This window comes from Ruditapes philippinarum, unplaced genomic scaffold, assembly GCF_026571515.1.
Source record: "Ruditapes philippinarum isolate M1 unplaced genomic scaffold, ASM2657151v2 ctg904_1_1_1_1, whole genome shotgun sequence".
Taxonomy (NCBI): domain Eukaryota; kingdom Metazoa; phylum Mollusca; class Bivalvia; order Venerida; family Veneridae; genus Ruditapes; species Ruditapes philippinarum.
The window spans coordinates 468,306-474,305 of NW_026852177.1; positions in this window are offsets into that span (position 1 = coordinate 468,306).

Below are 6,000 nucleotides of genomic sequence, written 5' to 3' on the forward strand. Positions count from 1 at the left end.
ACGATTTTCCATGTACTTACTAGGCGCACCAAAATTTAAAATAGTTACAGCAACATAAGCCTCTTATTCTATGTTCAATAAAGCATGTGCTAAGTTACCTCCAAGGATTGAGAAATGGATCATGGAATGCAAGATGTTGATTATGAATTAGTGTATGAACCAGGTAAAGATGCAGCAGATCCGATGGATTACTTATCGCGTCATCCACTTCCAGAAACAGATATGGATGATACAGAAAAAACAATCAAGATGATTATCAATAATGAACATGGTGTGGTTTTACAGACCATAAAGGAAAGAACTGCATCTGATAATGTTCTACAGGATGTTCTGAGAAGAAATGAAATGCAATGATTGGGAAATCCATAAGAACAGACCAAGAGATGAAACCATATTATCTCATTAAGCATGACTTATACCAGTCCCAAGGACTACTTCTGAGATGCACAGCAGATAAGTAATTCCAGAACGGTTACAGAAGAATGTTATAAAAGCCGCACACAGCATGGGGTCATTTTGGTATGACAAGAACGAAACAGATGTTGAGAGCAAAATATTGGTTTCCAAGGCTGAATACCATGGTTGAAAGATGAGATATCACGGTGCTACCAATGTCAGTTATCAAACTGTTGAGCATAAACAGTGAACCTGTTTAACCATCTGAAAATACCAGAATCAGCATGGCATACTATTTCTGTAGACTTTGGTGGTCCATATCCTGATGGTCACTATAATTTAGTAGTTATTGATAAGCGAACAAGATTTCCAGTTGTTTGAGCAAAACAACATCAACTTCGTGCAAAGTTACCTGTGACAGATTGCGTAAAATATTTGCCACACATGGAATACCAGAAAGGTTGGAATCAGATTAATGGTCCTCCATTTAATTCCAGTGATTTACAGAATTTGCAGAAGAAATGGGATTTATCCATCATAGAATAACACCTGATCATCCTCGAGCAAATGGTGGAGCTGAAAGCTTTATGAAAGTATTGAATAAGACAGAGAAGATTGCACGAAGTGAAGGAAAACCAAGCAATACAGCCATACAATACATGTTGATGGGATATAGATCAACGCCACAATCCAGCAACAGGATATTCTCCATATGAAGCCTTAATGAAACGAAATGTCAGGACAAAGCTTGATTGTACTAACCAATTCAGACCTACAGATATACAGAAAATGGAAAGCTGAGATTGCAGACCGAGATAAAGCATACAAGAAAAAGTGGGAAAATCAAAATAGAAACATCCAAAATCTATGCAGCATGAATTTAAAATTAATGACAAAGTTTTTGTTTAAGAATAGAGAAATGAATAAATGGTCTACACCATATGAGAAAGAAACATTACATTGTCACAGAGGTTTTAGGTTTCGAGTATTAAGGCACAACGAAAAATCAGATGGACGTATCATCATTACAGAGATGCTTCGAAATTTAAAATTACTACATGAAACCAAAATGATGACCGTTGGAGACAACAATTATTGAGTACCCCAGAACAGAAGTAGACATTTGCAGCCAAATAATTCAATACAGGACGAGAGGGATCAAGAACCAAGGACTGATGGAATTGAAAATGAAGCTGAACAATCCAGTAGTGACCCAAGGGAGGGTTTGAACAACATCAATCACAAAAACGTGAAGTTTCAAAACGTACCAGACGTTTACCATCTAAAATTCAAAGACTATTTTTTAGATTTAAAGAAAAGATAGACAAATTAAATATAGATACAAAACTTTATTTATAATGCTTAATCTTATTTTCCTATGGTATATACTTTTAAAATTTATTTCTTTTAAAATATGGGAGAAATGTGATATTGACAAATTAATGCTAGCTTTACTTGTTAGAGAATAGCTTTACTTGACGTCGACGACGTCACTTGGAGACGACGTCATCTTTGTCTTATATGTATTCAGATCAGTTGAATAAACTTTACAATCATGAATTAGAGTTGATTAGTAGAAGACATAACATGAATATTAAATGTTTTTTCCACAGGAAGTTTAATACAATGTTAACGATAATATCCAAAATATACAGGGCTATAATATTCAAAATATACCCCCTATATGGTAAAAGTTTATTTATACTATATAGGGGTCATTTTTTGGATATTATCATTAATATTGGTTACTTGATAGAATGTCAAGTTCATGTGGTATTTTCTTTGGAACATATAACATAATAGTCAAAATGAACAAAGGCTGTTAATTTATTTATTTAGGAGGTCGATCTACTATTTTAATGACCTAGTCTGACCCATCAGTGTGTTTACATGCCTATCAATAAACCCATAACAACTCATGTTAAAATTGCAGACGAAGAATGATAATACTATGATAAAACAATTCGTAAAAATTGTGTATTTAAAGATTGCAATTAATTGTTTTAATATGTTTGTATTTCATTTCCTGCAAGATTCTTCAGTTCGTTGCGACACGAATGACAGTTTCGGTAAACAAAAACTACTTCTATAAATAAATTTTCGGACTTTCACAATGTTCAGGTCATTTATTCTATTTATAGGTAAAACAATAACATTTTGTACTACAAAATGATTAATAAAAATACTGAAGGGCGCGATTAATTGACGGATAAGATAATTTCATTAGAATATGTTTACATTGCGAAATTATCCAGTTCGCTATTCATTTTATTGCGACATTTCATTTTTGATAATCAAACACTTATATCAATCGGAATGTTCGGATATAATGGCCGACGAAAAAGGCTCGTGAAGTTGCAATTGCCCTTTCACAAAACCCGACTTCTTTCCATAAAGGCGTCGCGCTTCGGCGCGGACGCCAACAAAGGTCATCGTGACCCATCACCATAACCTTTAGACCCAAAATAATTATCATGGCAGGTACAACTCACCATGGTTAAATCTGAACATACAGTTTGTCAAAGTCTGAAGTTCCTCAGTAAATGCTGATTTAATTGCTGTTTTTATGTTTGGTTATCACAAGTCCCAGTGACTTTGACCGTTTGACCTGAAATGAGGGGTGCAGTTTGAACTCATTAATGTTCATCCATATATAAAGTTTCGATGTAATAGATTTGTAGGTATTGGAAGTTTATTTTTTGCATATCAGACATATCTACCGTTTAGACCGGTGCTAGAAAAACATAGCTTACACTTCCCGTGAAGTCGCGCGCTTTAAATGACGTCATTGCCGCGCGCTTTTAATGAATGAATTGCGTTATTAGGATGACATCATTTTACCGTTATTATGATATTGTAAGTTATAATTAGCTATAATAAGAAAAACTTGAGCAATAAAAATATCAGTTTTTGTAATTTCTGTTCTAAAAATAATTGATATGCTGTATGCAAGAAAAAGAATCAAACACCGGCTGTCAGTACAAACAGGAATATCTAGCTCTTGGGTAACTGTTTATCGGAAACTCGGCAGAGCATTGTTACCGCCGTAAACAGTTATTCTCGTGCTAGATATTCTGGTCTGTACCAGGAGCCAGTGTAATATTCTTATTGTCTATAATTAAAATTAACAACACCAACAGGTTAGTCATGAAAATAACATTCTTTTTTCAATTTTTTTTTTCTATAAAAAGTGGAGCTGATAATTTTACTGAAAAAAATTACTAGGTAGTGTTAATTCTGATCTTAATTCAGACAGTTCTTTTTCCATGAATAGAATTTTCTTTTAATGTGATCCTTTTGATAGTCTTCAAGTATCTCACAAGTGAGAATGTTCATGTGTTTTCCGATGAAAACATTGGACAATTATGAACACAATTTGCAGTGATGGATTTAACATTTTATCACTCATAAAAGATGCTTAATAATATTTGAGTCAAAATAATGCACTTTTTTCCCAATCAGTCTGGTACCGGCACCAATAAACAAAGAAGAGGAAAAAACGCTGGATCTATCTAATGATAATATAAATGGCCGAACATCATCGGTAATATTATTTCTAAAAAATATGTATGTTCATTATTTGTGAAAATGTAATAAGGCCTGCAAACTACTGACTTCATCATTGCATAAATCAATTAAAAAGTACTGTACGGCTAGCCACAACAGTGTGTATAGGCTAGAGGTATATGACTCACATACATCTAGAACTTTTGGCACCCAGTACGGGCCCGTATGGGAATCAGGGTCAGCTCGGTCCTAAAACGTACTCGGCCCTCGAGTCAGCTCGGCCCTATTCCAAATCGGCACGGGTCAACTCGGCCCATTATTATATATTACTGGTTATGATTACTTTTATTACTTTGATATATTTTCATCATAACTTTCATGGTTTAACATTTTCACAGTAACAGACCTCTATTCAAGGATATTGAAAAGTTTTATTGATTAAGTACCAATTTATATGTGAATTTGTAGAGAAAGAAAAAATTTACAATTTATATGCATGTTTTGCTACTCCAGATTGATTTTTTGTAAAAAATATCGTTAAAACAGCATTGGTAAAGAACAAACAGTATTGAATACATTTACATTTATTGTCACAAAAATTCAATCTAAAAACTCTATTTATAATGCAATACAATACAAATACTTTATTTCGCTTTAAGGCCTCCGGCCCATGCAAAAACATATATACAGAGAAATTTACACAAAATTATAGCATGTTCACAATATTAAAACATATACTATATACATTTAACTGAAAATGACTGTAAAGCATAATAAAATTTCTTGGAGTTTCTTAATTATCATTGTGTATCGAAGATATATTAATTGTTTAACTTCCTTTTTTCAAAAGCGTTATACAAAAATGTGGCTGTATCATTTTTTTTATAAGAATATCATTTTTTGTAGACATTAATATGTTAAATTTGTTTCGGGTTGGTGCATTTAGGTACTTAATCGGAAGATATAATTTCCTTAGTTCTGAATAAAAATCACAACATAGTTAACAAGAACCGGTTGAACCGGGTGATGCTCCCCAAGAAGGTTCTGGACACAGGAAAGTATAGAAAAATGAACAAAGGGTAAAAACTCCAAAATTAGGCAAGGCGGAGTTATGGTTTTTTTAGCACTGCACTTCTATTCAATGAGATCTATCTATTTATAAAGTTTCCTGATGATATCTCTTAAAGATTCAGAGTTATGTCCCGGGTAAAATTCAAAGTGTAAAAATGAACAAAGGGCAATAACTCCAAAATTAGACCAGGCTTTGTTTAGGTTCTTTAAGCATTGCAGTTCTATTCAATAACATCTAGGTACCTGTAAAGTTTCATGTTGATATCTCTAATAGTTTTAAAGTTATGTCCCGGACAAAAGTCAAAAAGTAAAAATAAACAAAGGGCAATAACTTCAGAATAAGGCAAGGCAGAGTAAACGATTCTTAAGCACTGCACTTCTACCCAATGAGACCTATCTATCTACAAAGTTTCATGTTGATATCTCTTATAATTTTAGAGTACTGTCCTGGACAAAGTTCAAAGTGTCAAAATGAACAAAAGGCAGTAACTCCAAAAGTAGGCAAGACAGTGTTATAGTTATTGTGCACTGCAAACCTACTTAATGAGATCTATCTAGCTACAAAGTTTCATGTTGATACCTCTTATAGTTTTATGGTTATGTCCTGGACAAAGTTCAAAGTGTAAAAACAAACAAAGGGGAATAATTAAAAAATTAGGCAAGACAGAGTTACGGTTCTTGTGCACTGCACACCTACTCAATGCGATCTTTCTACCTACAAAGTTTCATGTTGATACCACTTATAGTTTTAGAGTTATGTCCCGGACAATGTTCAAAGTGTAAAATAAACAAAGGGGGATAATTAAAAAATTAGGCAATGCAGAGTTACGGTTCTTGTGTACTGCACACCTACTCAAATGAGATCTATCTACCTACAAAGTTTTCCATGTTGATACCTCTTATAGTTTTAGAGTTATGTCCCGGACAAAGTTCAAAGTGTAAAATAAACAAAGGTGGGATAATTGAAAAATTAGGCAAGGTAGAGTTACGGTTCTTGTGCACTGCACACCTACTCAATAAGATCTA